At 39.0% G+C, this 16784-nt stretch overlaps 1 protein-coding gene across 2 annotated transcripts in view; it reads right to left on the reverse strand.

Annotated features, from left to right (window-relative positions):
* Positions 1–5243: 5243 nt before the first annotated feature.
* The window catches only part of NBDY (negative regulator of P-body association), a 35236-nt gene continuing 23695 nt past the window's right edge, over positions 5244–16784 (reverse strand). The window contains exon 3 of one of the 2 annotated variants that reach the window (XM_060002482.1): positions 5244–5323. The gene's annotated coding sequence lies outside the window, so the exon portion shown is untranslated. Of the gene's footprint in view, positions 5324–6606; positions 6667–16784 lie in introns of those variants that run through there. The other variant, XM_060002483.1, reaches the window with a different exon arrangement.

Below are 16784 nucleotides of genomic sequence, written 5' to 3' on the forward strand. Positions count from 1 at the left end.
TCTTTTCATGGCTGAGTAATATTCCATTGTATATATGTGCCACATCTTCTTTATGCATTCATCCGATGATGGGCACTTAGGTTGTTTCCATCTCTGGGCTATTTTAAATAGAGCTGCAATGAACATTTTGGTACATGACTCTTTTTCAATCATGGTTTTCTCAGGGTATATGCACAGTAGTGGGATTGCTGGGTCATATGGCAGTTCTATTTGTAGTTTTTTTAAGGAAGCTCCATACTGTTCTCCATGGTGGCTGTACCAATTCACATTCCCACCAGCAGTGCAAGAGTGTTCCCTTTTCTCCACACCGTCTCCAGCAATTATTGTTTCTAGATTTTTTGATGATGGCCATTCTGACAGGTGTGAGATGATATCTCATTGTAATTTTGATTTGAATTTCTCTAATGATTAGTGATGTTGATCAGTCTTTCATGTGTATGTTGGCAGGCTGTATACTTTCTTTGGAGAAATGTCTTTTTAGGTCTTCTGCCCATTTTTGGATTTGTTTGTTTGTTACTTTGCTATTGAGCTGCATGAGCTGCTTATAAACTTTGGAGATTAATCCTTTTTCAGTTGCTTCATTTGCAAATATTTTCTCCCATTCTGAGGGTTATCTTTTTTTTTTTTTTTTGCGGTAAGCGGGCCTCTCACTGTTGTGGCCTCTCCCTTGCGGAACACAGGCTCAGGACGTGCAGGCTCAGCGGCCATAGCTCACTGGCCCAGCCGCTCCACGGCATGTGGGATCCTCCCGGAACGGGGCACGAACCCGTGTCCCCCGCATCGGCAGGTGGACTCTCCACCACTGCGCCACCAGGGAAGCCCCTGAGGGTTATCTTTTAGTCTTGTTTATGGTTTCGTTTGTTGTGCAAAAGCTTTGAAGTTTCATTAGGTCCCATTTGTTTATTTTTGTTTTTATTTCCATTTCTCTAGGAGGTGGGTCAAAAAGGATCTTACTGTGATTTATGTCATAGAGTGTTCTGCCTATATTTTCCTCTAAGAGTTTGATAGTTTGAGGCCTTACATTTAGGTCTTTAATCCATTTTGAGCTTAACTTTGTGTATGGTGTTAGGGAGTGATCTAATCTCACACTTTTACATGTACCTGTCCAGTTTTCCCATCACCAATTATTGAGGAGGCTGTCCTTTCTCCACTGTACATTCCTGCCTCCTTTATCAAAGATAATGTGACCATGTGTGGGTGGGTATATCTCTGGGCTTTCTATCCTGTTCCGTTGATCTATCTTTCTGTTTTTGTGCCAGTACCATACTGTCTTGATTACTGTAGCTTTGTAGTATAGTCTGAAGACAGGGAGCCTGATTCCTCCAGCTCGTTTTTTCATTCTCAAGATTGCTTTGGCAATTTTGCACAGAGATTTCTGTGCATTAATTTTGTATCCTGCTACTTTACCAAATTTATTGATTAGTTCTAGTAGTTTCTGGTAGCACCTTTAGGATTCTCTATGTATAGTATCATGTCATCTGAAAACAGTGACAGGTTTACTTCTTCTTTTCCAATTTGGATTCATTTTATTTCCTTTTCTTCTCAGATTTCTGTGGCTAAATTTCCAAAACTATGTTGAATAAGAGTGTTGAGAGTGGGCAACCTTGTCTTGTTCCTGAGCTTAGTGGAAATGCTTTCAGTTTTTCACCATTGAGGATGATGTTGGCTGTGGGTTTGTCATATATGGCCTTTACTATGTTGAGGAAAGTTCCCTCTTTGCCTATTTATGCAGGGTTTTTTATCATAAATCGGTGTTGAATTTTGTGGAAAGCTTTCTCTGCATCTCTTGAGATGATCATATGGTTTTTTTCCTTCAATTTTTTAATATGGTGTATCACGTTGAGTGATTTGCGTATATTGAAGAATCCTTGCATTCCTGGAATAAACCCCACTTGATCACGGTGTAGGATCCTTTTAATGTGCTGTTGAATCCTGTTTGCTAGTATTTTGTTGATGATTTTTGCATCTATGTTCATCACTGATTTGGCCTGTGACATCCTTGTCTTGTTTTGGTGACAGGGTGATGGTGGCCTCGTAGAATGAGTTTGGGAGTGTTCCTTCCTCTGCTATATTTTAGAAGATTTAGAGAAGGATAGGTGTGAGCCATTCTCTAAATGTTTGATAGAATTTGCCTGTGAAGCCATCTGGTCCTGGGTTTTTGTTTGTTGGAAGATTTTTAATCACAGTTTGAATTTCAGTGCTTGTGATTGGTCTGTTCATATTTTCTATTTCTTCCTGATTCAGTCTTGGCAGGTTGTGCATTTCTAAGAATTTGTCCATTTCTTCCAGGTTGTCCATTTTATTGTCATGGAGTTGCTTGCAGTAATCTCACATGATCTTTCGTATTTCTGCAGTGTCAGTTGTTACTTCTCCTTTTTCATTTCTAATTCTATTGATTTGAGTGTTCTCCCTTTTTTTCTTGATGAGTCTGGCTAATGGTTTATCAATTATTTTTATCTTCTCAAAGAACCAGTTTTTAGTTTTATTGATCTTTGCTATCATTTCCTTCATTTCTTTCTCATTTATTTCTGGTCTAATCATTATGATTTCTTTCCTTCTGCTAACTTTGGTGGTTTTTGTTCTTCTGTCTCTAATTGCTTTAGGTGCAATGTTAGGTTGTTTATTCAAGATGTCTCCTGTTTCTTACAGTAGGATTGTATTGCTATAAACTTCCCTTTTAGAACTGCTTTTGCTGCATCCCGTAGGTTTTGCGTCACCATGTGTCCATTGTCATTTGTTTCTAGGTATGTTTTGATTTCCTCCTTGATTTCTTCAGTGATCACTTCTTTGTTAAGCAGTGTATAGTTTAGCCTCCATGTGTTTTTATTTTTTACAGATCTTTTCCTTTAATTGATACCTAGTCTCATTGCATTGTGGTCCAAAAAGATACTTGATACAATTTCAATTTTATTAAATTTACCAAGGCTTGATTTGTGACCCAAGATATGATCTATCCTGGAGAATGTTCCATGAGCACTTGAGAAAAATGTGTATTCTGTTGTTTTTGGATGGAATGTCCTATAAATATCCATTAAGTCCATCTTGTTTAATGTATCATTTAAAGCTTGTGTTTCCTTATTTATTTCCATTTTGGATGATCTGTCCATTGGTGAAAGTGGGATGTTAAAGTCCCCTACTATGAATGTGTTACTGTCAATTTCCCCTTTTATGGCTGTTAGTATTTGCCTTAGGTATTGAGGTGCTCCTATGTTGGATGCATAAATATTTACAATTGTTATATCTTCTTCTTGGATCGATCCGTTGATCATTATGTAGTGTCCTTCTTTGTCTCTTCTAATACTCTTTATTTTAAAGTCTGTCTGCTCTGATATGAGAATTGCTACTCCAGCTTTCTTTTGGTTTCCATTTGCATGGAATATCTTTTTCCATCCCCTCACTTTCCATCTGTGTGTGTCTGTAGGTCCGACGTGGGTCTCTTGTCCACAGCATATATTTGGGTCTTGTTTTTGTATCCATTCATCCAGTCTGTTTCTTTTGGTGGAAGCATTTAATCCATTTACATTTAAGGTAATTATCAATATCTATGTTCCTATTCCCATTTTCTTTATTGTTTTGGGTTCATTATTGTAAGTCTTTTCCTTCTCTTGTGTTTCCTGTGTAGAGAAGATCCATTAGTATTTATTGTAAAGCTGGTTTGGTGGTGTTGAACTCTCTCAGCTTTTGCTTGTCTCTGAAGATTTTAATTTCTCTGTCAAATCTGAATGAGATCCTTGATGGGTAGAGTAATCTTGGTTGTAGGTTCTTGCCCTTCATCACTTTAAATATATCCTGCCACTCCCTTCTGGCTTGCAGATTTTCTGCTGACAGATCAGCTGTTAACCTTATGGGGATTACCTTGTGTGTTATTTGTTGTTTTTCCCTTGCTGCTTTTAATATGTTTTCTTTGTATTTCATTTTTGACAGTTTGATTAATATGTTTCTTGGCATGTTTCTCCTTGGATTTATCCTGTATGGGACTCTGTGTTTCCTTGACTTGATTAACTATTTCCTTTCCCATATTAGGGAAGTTTTCAACTATAATCTCTTCAAATATTTTCTCAGTCACTTTCTTTTTGTCTTCTTCTTCTGGAATCCCTATAATTCGAATGTTGGTGTGTTTAATGTTGTCCCAGAGGTCTCTGAGACTGTCCTCAGTTCTTTTCCTTCTTTTTCCTTTATTCTGCTGTGCAGTAGTTATTTCCACTATTTTATCTTCCAGGTCACTTATCTGTTCTTCTCCCTCAGTTATTCTGCTACTGATCCCTTCTAGAGTATTTTTAATTTCATTTATTGTGTTGTTCATCATTGCTTGTTTTATCTTTATTTCTTCTATGTCCTTGTTAAATGTTTCTTGCATTTTGTCTCTTCTATTTCCATGATTTTGGATCATCTTTACTATCATTATTCTGAGTTCTTTTGCAGGTAGACTGCCTATTTCCTCTTCATTAGCTAGGTTTGTTGGGTTTTTTTCTTGCTCCTTCAACTGCTGTGTATACTTCTGTCTTCTCATTTTGCTTATCTTACTGTGTTTCAGGTCTCCTTTTTTCAGGCTGCAGGTTTGTAATTCCCATCGTTTTTTGTGTCTGTCCCCATGGCTAAAGTTGTTTCAGTGGGTTGTGTAGGCTTCCTGGTGGATAGGACTAGTGCCTTTGTTCTGGTGGATGAGGCTGGATCTTATCTTTCTGGTGGGCAGGTCCATGTCTGGTGGTGTGTTTTGGGGTGTCTGTGGACTTATTATTATTTTAGTCAGCCTCTCTGATAATGGGTGGTTTTGTTTTTCTGTCTTGCTAGTTGTTTGGCATAGAGTGTCCAGCACTGTAGTTGCTGGTCGTTGAGTGAAGCTGGGTGTTGATGCTGAGATGGAGATCTCTGGGAGATTTTCACTATTTGATATTACGTGGAGCTGGGCGGTCTCTTGTGGACCAGTGTCCTGACGTTGACTCTCCCACCACAGAGGCACAGCACTGACTCCTGGCTGTAGCACCAAGAGCCTTTCATCCACATGGCTCAGAATAAAAGGGAGAAAAGGTAGAAATAAAGCAAGAAAGGGGATAAAAGAAAATAAAATAAAGGCAAAATAAAATAAATTAACATAAAAAATAAGTATCAAGCAATTTTTTTGTTTGTTTTTTGCCGTACACAGCCCTCTCACTGCTGTGGCCTCTCCTGTTGTGAAGCACAGGGTCTGGACGCACAGGCTCAGCGGCCTTGGCTCCCGGTCCCAGCCGCTCCATGGAATGTGGGATCTTTCTGTACGGGGGCATGAACCCGCATACCGTGCATCGGCAGGCGGACTCCCAACCACTGCGCCACCAGGGAAGCCCTAGAAAAATTTTTTTTGAAAATTAAAAACAAAAACACGGACGGATAGAACCCTAGGACAAATGGTGAAAGCAAAGGTATACAGACAAAATCTCACACAGAATCATACACTTACACACTCACAAAAAGAGGAAAAGGGGAACAATAATAAATCGTGCTCTCAAAGTCCACCTCATTAATTTGGGATGATTCGTTGTGTATTCAGGTATTCCGCAGATGCAGAGTACATCCAGTTGATTGTGGAGATTTAATCCGCTGGACCGGAGCCTGCTGGTAGAGATTTCCCTTTCTCTTCCCTGTTCGCACAGCTCCCAGGGTTAAGCTTAGGCCGCCAGACGGCGTCTGTTCTTCACTCAGGACAGGGTTAAAGGAGCCACTGATTCGGGGTCTCTGGCTCACTGAGGCCGCAGGGAGGGAGGGGCACAATGTGGGATGAGCCTGCAGCAGCAGAGGCCAGTGTAACATTGCACCAGCCTGAGGCACGCCGTGCGTTCTCCTGGGGAACTTGTCCCTGGATCCCGGTACCCTGGCAGTGGCGGGCTCCACAGGCTCCCGGGAGGGATAGTGGGGATAGTGACCAGTGCTCACACACAGGATTCTTAGTGGTGGCAGCAGCAACCTTAGTGTCTCATGCCCGTCTCTGGGGTCCGCGGTGATAGCCGCCGCTCGCGCACATCTCTGGAGCTCCTTTAAACAGCGCTCTTAATACCCTCTCCTCGTGCAGCGGGAAAGAGGGAAGAAAAAGTCTCTTGCCTCTTCAGCAGGTCCAGACTTTTTCCCAGACTCCCTCCTGGCTAGGTGTGGCGCACTAGCCCGTTCAGGCAGTGTTCATGCCATCAACCCCAGTCCTCTCCCTGCGATCCGACTGAAGCCCGAGCCTCAGCTCCCAGTCCCTGCCCGCCCCGCCGGGTGAGCAGAAAAGCCTCTCAGGCTGGTGAGTGCCGGTCAGCACTGATCCTCTGTGCGGGAATCTCTCTGCTTTGCCCTCCACACACCTGTTGCTGTGCTCTCCTCCACAGCTCCTCAGCTTCCCCCCTCCAGCACCTGCAGTCTCCACCCGTGAAGGGTCTTCCTAGTGTATGGAAACCTTTCCTCCTTCACAGCTCCGTCCCACTGGTGCAGGTCCCATCCCTATTCTTTTGTCTCTGTTTATTCTTTTTTCTTTTGCCCTACCCAGGTACATGGGGAGTTTCTTGCCTTTTGGGAGGTCTGAGGTTTTCTGTCAGTGTTCAGTAGGTGTTCTGTAGGAGTTATTCCACGTGAAGATGTATTTCTGATGTATCTGTGGGGAGGAAGGTGGTCTCCACGTCTTACTCTTCCGCTGTCTTCCCCAATCTGGATGAACTTTTTAGGAATAATTATGTTTTAGGAATGTGTACTTAAAAAGAATCTCTCCAGGGTGTGGAGAAAAGGGAACCCTCCTACACTGTTGGTGGGAATGTAAATTGGTACAGCCACTATGGAGAACAAAACTTAAAACATAGTTACCCTATGATCCAGTCATCTACTCTGGGCATATCTCTGGAGAAAACCATAATTCAAAAAGATACATGCATCCCGATGTTCACCACAGCACTATTTAGAATAGCCAGGACATGGAAGCAACATAAATGTCCATCAACAGAGGAATGGATAAAGAAGATGTGGTACATATATACAATGGAATATGACTCAGCCATAAAAAGGAATGAAGTAATGCCATTTGCAGCAACATGGATGGACCTAGAGATTGTCATAATGAGTGAAGTAAGTCAGACAGAGAAAGACAAATATCATATGCTATTGCTTATATGTGGAATCTAAAAATATGGTACAAATGATCTTACCTCCAAAACAGAAATAGAGTCCCAGATATAGAAAACAAATTTATGGTTACCCAGGGGGATGGGGGAAGGGATAAATTTGGAGATTGGGATTGACGTATACACACTAATATATATAAGATAGATAACCAAGAAGGACGTATTGCATAGCACAGGGAACTCTACTCAATAATCTGTAATTACCTATATGGGAAAAGAATCTAAAAAAGAATGGATATATGTATATGTATATAACTGATCCATTTTGCTGTACAGCAGAAACTAACACAACATTTTAAATCAACTATACTACAATAAAAATTAAAGAATCGCTCCAGATATTTGGAAATTTACTCGATATTTAGAGTTGTTCTAAGTTAAGTGATGGAAGTTTATTTAATAGCTAGGTTATTCCCAAATAAAATAAGTTACTGAGATATAAATTACTGAACAGAGAAACTAAAGGTATTTAGCACTAATGATAAATATATTTGGTGCCACCCTGAGTTATTCTCTATAAGAAAGCATATGTTTTTAGAAATCATTAGTATTTATGTTTACCAATCTACAAAGTCCTGGTGCAGAACACAGTTTATGGTTGCTTAAGGAATGTAGGGTGTGTATTTTAAACAAAAGAAGGTGTGAGGAAGGGCATTACATTCTCTTAAGGGAAAAGAGCAATTTTTGTCCTACAGCTGGTTGCTCCTAAATGGAAAGAAAATGGACAAAATAACATAGATACAAAAAGTTGTCAAAGGTTTGTGGAAAAGGAAAAGGAAACTTAGTTGGGTAAATGGATTTTGTTGGGAGTGGGCTGGGGCAAGAATGGATTTGGTTTCTCCCTCCAAAGTTTTCTTAAAATGCTGCTTTTAGTAACAGGTTGTATGAGTTTCTTTGCCTTTAAGTGATCTGTATTTGCTTTTGAGATCTCTTTTAACTTTGGTTAAGGAATAAGTATTGTCTCACAGTGACCTATGATCTTATTTGACCAAGTGTTTTGAAAGTTTTTCACGAACTTCCCAAGTAACAAATTTTAATTCAATTTCTTTTGACTTCCAGCTAACTTTGGGATGCTTTAGAGGGCCCCTGAGGTATCTTAACAAAAGATATTTAACTAGTATTATTTGGTATGTTAAATTACATGGAGAACATTATCACATGAGCAATAAACCTACTTAAAATACACTGTATGGATGAATGGCATTAATATAGACATTCTAAAAATTATATAAATTTTCTGAAATTTGGATATGTCCTGGTATAATGCTATAGTTGTAGTTGTTATCTTAAAATGTTGTATGTCACAACAGTAACCAAGCTTCTTTATCAATTTCACTGTAATCAGATGTTTAACCACGCATGCTTTAGTCTTTTGTCATTTATAAACAGTTATTGTTGTACTGATGCTGTTGCAAAAAGTGCTTCATCTTCAAGAAGATTCATAGGAAGGCTACAGAAGCAGTTACAACAGTTTGACATCAAGATGTTGGCTACATGAGGATTCCAGGATTCCAGTCCTTACTACCCTCTGACTCAAAACAAGAAGCCATCCTGCCACTGGGGTCACTAGATCAGGCATCCAGAGAGTTTTATTCCCTGACAGGCAGGGTTAACACTTCTAGTCAGCTCTCAAGCAGCTACAGAAGAGAGACCATCACCCCTCTGCTTCCCAGAAGATTATGGGAGTAAAATCTCTGAGGGGGGAAGGAAACAAGAGAGAAGGAGGCATGGCACAACCTCTAAAAGAATGACACAGCCCTTGAGGATACGACATAAACTGGTTAGAACCATCTAGGTCCAAGATGGCGGAAGATTCAACTTCCAGTAGACCTTGGGCCTCATTATATGCTCATTGTAATACACTAGCATGCTAAAAGACTCACCCACAGGTGCCATGGCAGTTCTGAGGCCGACCATAAAACGTGAAAAAGTGGGCAGTGGCACAATTCTTGGAAATCCCCGCCCCTTTGCCAAAATAGTTGCAATAATCCTCCCACTCATTAGCCTATGAAATTACCCAGCCCATAAAAACTGACCACCCCATATTTTGAGGCCTCTTGCCTTCTGAAATGGCCCACACTCTGTCTATGGAGTGTGTATCTCCCTGAATAAACCTTCTTTCTCTTAAAAAAAAAAAAGAAAGAAAACAAGTTAACCTCTTCTGGGAGAGAGAAATGGAAAAAACAATCTCTTCTGGGAGAGAGAAATGGACAGACAACCAGCCAGGCTACATAAATGCTCTGAGGAAGGAAAATATTATGGCAGAATAGACATGAGAACTCCCTTTAACGCTGAGCACTTCTATAAACGTAGACAAGGAATACGATGCTATTTATAAACTATAATTTCACCTGTTTCCAAAAAAGTGTGACTATTTCCCAAGGAGAAAGTAAAAAGTACCCACATAGCTATTCATAAAGTCACTGAAGGGCATCAAAGCCTTACATTCTGACATCTCCTGAACAGCATTCTGTAACAAGAAATTGAAAGTTAAAGAACAATTTGACATTGTGCACCACCTAATATAAAACACTGAGAAGAAAAAAAGCTCATTTCAGTGGTATTCCTTGACAAAAGTACATAAGCTGAATCTAACCATGAGGAAAGCTCGGAAAACTGAAATCAAAGGAAATTCTATAAAATAACTGTGTTATATCTTCAAAAACATTTTTTTCTTAGACAAAGAAAGTCTAAGAAATTATTGCAGATTAAAGAAAATTAAACAGACATGACAACTAAATGCAACATATGATTCTGGAGTGGATCCTGGACCAGATTTTCTTTTCTTTCTCTTTACCTAAAGGACATTTATTGGCATAATTGGTAAAAAATAAATAAGGTCTTTAGGAAACACATACTGAAGTGTTTTTGAGTCATGAGGCAACTTATTGTCTAATGTTTCAAAAAATATATGTGTACATATAAAAGAAGAAATAAATGTATAAATATAACTATAAATATAAAAAATCATGATTCTTGATGTTTATCCAAAAGAGTTGAAAACTCATATCCACACAAAAACCTGCACATGGCAGTTTATAGCAGCCTCATTCATACTTGCCAAAACTTGGATACAGCCTTCAGTAGATGAATGGACAAATAAACTGGTACATCCAGACAATGGAATGTTATTCAGCATTGAAAATAAATGAGCTATCAGGTCATGAAAAGACATGGAGGAAGCATAAATGCATATTACTAAGGGAAAGAGGACAATCTGAAAAGACTACATAATGTATGATTCCAACTACACGACATTCTGGAAAAGGTAAAACCATGGAGTCTCTAAAAAGATCAGTGGTTGCCAGGGGTTGAGGCAGTGGGATGAATAGGTGGAGCACAGAAGATATTAAAGGCACTGAAAATACTCTGTATGATGAATACATGTCATTATACATTTGTGCGAACTCATAGAATGTATAACAGCAAGAATGTATATTGTTCAAGAGTAAAAATATAACTATGGACTTTGGAATATAATGATATGTCAATGTATGTTCATCAAATGTGACAAATGTACAAATCTGGTACGAGATGTTAATAATGGAGAAGGCGCTATGCCTGTGTAGGGGCAGTGGGCATATGGGAAATCTCTGTTCCTTCCTCTCAATTTTTTTGTGAACTTAAAACTGCTCTTAAAAAAGTCTTTAAACAAGGTCAACAAACTTAACATCGTCAATAATGAATGGGACCAAATGGCATTTTGTGCCTCTTGATGTGATGCAATAGCAAGGACAGAGCATCACCTATGTAGACTTCTTACTAAAAATGCTCAAATTAATCTTGGGAAAGCAGACAAGTTTGGATTGTGGGATGAATGTAGGACAACTGACTGGACTCATCCAAAATGCCAATGTAATGAAAAATTAAAAGAAAAGGATGGGAAGGTGCAATTCGAGATTTTAAAAGACTAAAGGGGCATGACAGCTAAATATGGTGCATGATTCTTGACTGGATCCTGGATCAAAACAAATAAAAAGATATAAAGGATATTGTTAGGACAACTGGAGAACTTTGACATGAATAGTATATTAGATAATTGCATCAATGTTGAATTTTTCTGAGTGTGATAATAGTAATGCACTCGCTCCTAAGAGATACACATCAAAGTATTTAAGGTTGAAGTGTCACAATAGCTGCAAGTTACTTCCAAAAGGTTCAGCAAAAAAAGTGTATATCTATCTATCTATCTATCTATCTATCTATCTATCTATCTATATCTATATATATATCTACAAAGAGAAAAAATATGTAGAAAAATAAACAATAGACGTATCTACATGAAGGATGGCTTTTGATGTTCCTGAAGAGTTGAAGTTTCATAAAATAAAAAATTGGTGAAGAAAATAATGTTTGGAGCTATGAAGTTTATCCTTAATTCTAATTATAAATCCTACTGGTAAATTCAGAAGTAAACCAATGCATTCAATTTTTTTGGCAAAAAATTCTCTGCAAAATAAAAGAAAGGAAATAAAGAAATTAAGTAAGTAAAAGGATAGAAAACAGAAATATCATCCAAAACAAAGTCTATCAAAGTAGACTTTAAATTCAAAAAGGTCAAATGAGTCACTATAAAAGATAAAAAGTGTATCTATTTTAGACTAGTATGCACATAATAAAGCCTTGAATATATAAAGCAAAAACTTACAGAACTACAAGAATTTGACAAATCTACAATTACAGTGGGAGATTTTTAATTGCTCTCAATAATGGATAGATGTAGCAGACAAACAGAATTAACAGTAATATAGAAGACAAACAATACAATTAACAAGTTTAATGGACTTTTATAGAATGCTACATGAAACAATTAGAATATACAAAATATTTTCAGGCACACATGAAACACTTATAAATTCATCATGTTCTCTAGAACATAAAGCAAATCTCAACATATACTAAAAATCAGTATCATGTAAACCATGTTGTCTGTACTAAGTGCAATTAAATGGAAAAGAGTAACAAAATATTAAGCTAAAAAATATCCATGTGACCTTCAAGATGGCAGAGGAGTAAGACGTGGAGATCACCTTTCTCCCCAGAAATATATCAGAAATACATCTACATGTGGAACGACTCCTATAAAATACCTACTGAATGCTGGCAGAAGAACTCAGACTCCCCAAAGGCAAGAAACTCCCCATGTACCTGTGTAGGGCAAAAGAAAAAACAGAGACAAAAGAATAGGGAAGGGACCTGCACCTCTGGGAGGGAGCTGTGCAGGATGAAAAGTTTCCACACACTAGGAAGCCCCTTCACTGGCAGAGAAGGGAGGTGGCAGAGGGAAGTTTCAGAGCCTTGGAGGAAAGGGCAGCAATAAAGGTGCAGAGGGCAAAGCAGAGAGACTCCCACACAGATGATCAGTGCCGACCAGCACTCACCAGCCTGAGAAAGCCCACTGGGTCAGGTGGGGAATGGGAGGTGAGGCTCCAGCTTCAGAGATCAGATCTCAGGGAGAGAACTGGGATTGGCTGCATGAACACAGCCTGAAGGGGGCTAGTGTGCCACAGCTAGCCAGGAGGGAGTCCAGGAAAAAGTCTGTAACAGCCTATGAGAAAGGAGACCATTGCTTCAGGGTGTGCGAGGAGAGGGGATTCAGAGCACTGTGTAAATGAGCCCCGGAGACAGGTGCGAGCTGTGGCTATCAGTGCAGACACCAGAGATGGGCATGAAATGCTAAGTCTGCTTCTGCAACCACCAGGAAGCCTGTGTGCAAGCACAGGTCACTATCCACACCTCCCCTCCCGAGAGCCTGTGCAGTCCGCCACTGTCAGGGTCCCGTGATCCAGGGACAAATTCCCCAGGAGAACACATGACATGCCTCAGGCTGTTGCAAGCTCACACCCCCGCCTCTGCTGACGCAGGCTTGTCCCACATTCCGTATCCCTCCCTCCGCCCCGGCCTGAGTGAGCCAGAGCCCCCTAGTCAGCTGTTACTTTAACCTCGTCCTGTCTGAGTGAAGAAAAGACACCCTCAGGCAACCTACATACAGAGACGGGGTCAAATCCAAAGCTGAACCCAAGCAGCGGTGCAAACAAAGAAGAGAAAGGGAAATTTCTCCCAGCAGACTCAGGAGTAGTGGATTAAATTGCCACAATCAACTTGATGTACCCTGCATCTCTGGAATTCCTGAATAGACAACGAATCATCCTAAAATTGAGGCAGTGGATTTTGGGATCACCTTTAGACTTTGGGTTTGCTTTCTACATCTAATTTGTTTCTCGTTTTATGTTTATCTTAGTTTATTATTTAGAGTTTATTATCATTGGTAGATTTGTTTATTGATTTGGTTGTTCTCTTCCTTTCTTTTCTTTTCTTTATATATATATATATATATAATTTTTTTCCCTTTTTCTCTTGTTGTGAGTATGTATGTGTATGTTTCTGGGTGTGATTTTGTCTGTATAGATTTGCTGTTACCATTTGTACAAGGGTTCTGACTGTCCATTTTTATTTTTGTTTTTTTTAGTATAGTTTTCAGTGCTTGTTATCATTGGTGGATTTGTTTTTCAGTTTGGTTGCTCTCTACTTTCTTTCGTTTTTTTCATAACTTTTAAAGAGTTTAAATTGTAATATTTAAAATAAATTTTATTTTAATAACTTTATTTATTTTTCTTTCTTTCATTATTTTCTCTTTTCTTCTGAGACGTGTAGCTGACAGGGTCTTGGTGCTCCATCTGGGTGACAGGCCTGTGCCTCTGAAGGTGGGAGAGCCGAGTTCAGGACACTGGTCCATCAGAGACCTCCAGGCTCCACGTACTATCAAACAGCAAAAGATCTCCCAGAGATAGCCATCTCAACACTAAGAGCCAGCTCCACTCAATGACCAGCAATCTACAGTGCTGGACACCCTATGCCAAACAACTAGCAAGACAGGAATACAACCCCACCTATTAGCAGAGAGGCTGCCTAAAATCATAATAATGTCACAGACATGCCAAAACACACCACCGGACATGGTCCTGCCCACCAGAAAGAGAAGATCCAGTCTCAGCCAACAGAACACAGGCACCAGTTCCCTCTACCAGGAAGCCTACACAACCTAATGAACCAACATTATTCACTGGGGCCAGACACCAAAAACAACGGGAACTATGAAAATGCAGCCTGTGAAAAGGAGACTCAAAACACAGTAAGTAAGTAAGATGAGAAGACAGAGAAACACACAGCAGATGAAGAAGGAAGATAAAAACCCACCCACCAAAAATATGAGGAAATAGGCAGCCTACCTGAAAAAGAATTCAGAGTAATGATAGTAAAGATGATCCAGAATCTCAGAAATAGAATCAAGAAAATACAAAAAATGTTTCACAAAGATGTAGAAGAAATAAAGAGCAAACAAACAATGATGAACAACACAATAAATGAAATTAAAAATTCTCTAGAAGGAATCAATGGCAGAATAACTGATGCAGAAGAATGGCTAAGTGACCTGGAAGATAATATAGTGGAAAAACTACCACAGAGCAGAATAAAGAAAAAAGAATGAAAAGATTTGAGTCTCAGAGACTCTGGTAGAACATTAAACACACGAACATTCAAAGTATAGGGGTCTATGAAGAAGAAGAAAGGAAGGGTGCGAGAAAATATTTGAACATATTATAGTTGAAAACTTCCTTAATATGGGAAAGGAAATGGTCAATCAAGTACAGGAAGCACAGAGAATCCCATATAGGATAAATCCAAGGAGAAACACACCAAGACACAAATTAATCAAACTATCAAAAATTAAATACAAAGAAAAACTATTAAAAGCAGCAAGGGGAAAACAACAAATAACATACAATAGAATCCCCAGAAGGTTAACAGCTGATCTTTCAGCAGAAACTCTGCAAGACACAAGGGAGTGGCAGGACATATTTAAAGTGAGGAAAGGGAAAAACCTACAACCAAGATTACACTAAACAGCAAGGATCTCATTCAGATTTGATGGAGAAAGTAAAAGCTTTACAGACAAGCAAAAGGGAAGAGAATTCATCACCACCAAACCAGCTTTACAACACATGCTAAAGGAACTTCTCTAGGCAGGAAACACAAGAGAAGGAAAAGACCTACAATAACAAACCCAAAACAATTAAGAAAATGTTAATAGGAACATACATATTGATAACTACCATAAATGCAAATGGTTTAAATGCTCCACCAAAAGACATAGACTGGCTAAATGGATACAAAAACAAGACCCATATACATGTTGTCCACAAGAGACTCACTTCAGACGTAAGGACACATATAGACTGAAACTGAGGGGATGGAAAAAGATATTCCATGGAAATGGAAATCAAAACAAAGCTGGAGGGCTTCCCTGGTGGCACAGTGGTTGAGAGTCCACCTGCCGATGCAGGGGACATGAGTTCCTGCCCTGGTCTGGGAAGATCCCACATGCCATGGAGCAGCTGGGCCCGTGAACCATGGCCGCTGAGCCTGTGAGTCTGGAGCCTGTCCTCTGCAATGGGAGAGACCACAACAGTGAGAGGCCTGTGTACCAAAAAAAACAACAAAACAACAAAACAAAAAAAACAAAGCTGGAGTAGCTATTCTCATATCAGACAAAATAGACTTTAAAATACAGACAATTACAAGAAACAAAGAAGGACACTACATAATGATCAAGGGATCAATCCAAGAAGAAGATATAACAATTGTAAATACTTATGCACCCAACATATATAAGGCAAATGCTAACAGCCTTAAAAGGGGAACTTGACAGTAACACAATTATAGTAGGGGACTTTAACACGCCACTTTCACCAATGGACTGATCATCCAAAATGAAAGTAAATAAGGAAACCCAAGCTTTAAATGATACATTAAACAAGATGGACTTAATTGATATTTATAGGACATTCCATCCGAAAACAACAGAATACACTTTATGGTCAAGTGTTCATGGAATATTCTCCAGGATACATCATATCTAGGGTAAGCCTTGGTAAATTTAAGACAATTGAAATCATATTAACTATCTTCCCCGACCACAATGCTATGAGACTAGATATCAATCACAGGAAAAATTGTGTAAAACATAAAAACACATAGAGGCAAAATAATACACTACTAAATAACCAGGAGATCACTGAAGAAATCAAAGAGGAAATAAAAAAATACCAAGAAAAAAACGACCATGAAAACATGATGACTCAAAACCTTTGGAATGCAGCAAAAGCAGTTCTAAGAGGGAAGTTTATAATAATACACGGCTTCCTCTGCAAAGAAGAAAAATCTCAAAAAATCTAACCTTACACCAAAAGGAACTAGAGAAAGAAGAGCAAACAAAGCTCAAAGTTAGTAAAAGGAAAGAAATCATAAAGATCAGAGCAAAAATTAATGAAATAGAAACAAAGAAAACAATAGCACAGATGAATAAAACTAAAAGCAGGTTCCCTGAGAAGATAAACAAAATTGATAAACCATTATCCAGACTTATCTAGAAAATGAGGGAGAGGACTCCAATAAAATTAGAAATGAAAATGGAGAAGTTACAACAGACACTGCAGAAATACAAAGCATCGTAAGAGACTACTACAAGCAACTCTATGCCAATAAAATGCACAACCTGGAAAAAAATGGAGAAATTCTTAGAAAGGTATAACCTTCCAAGACTGAATTAAGAAGAATTAGAACCAGAGGGGAAGATGGCGGAAGAGTAAGACGCGGAGT

The sequence above is a fragment of the Delphinus delphis genome, chromosome X, assembly GCF_949987515.2.
Source record: "Delphinus delphis chromosome X, mDelDel1.2, whole genome shotgun sequence".
Lineage (NCBI taxonomy): Eukaryota > Metazoa > Chordata > Mammalia > Artiodactyla > Delphinidae > Delphinus > Delphinus delphis.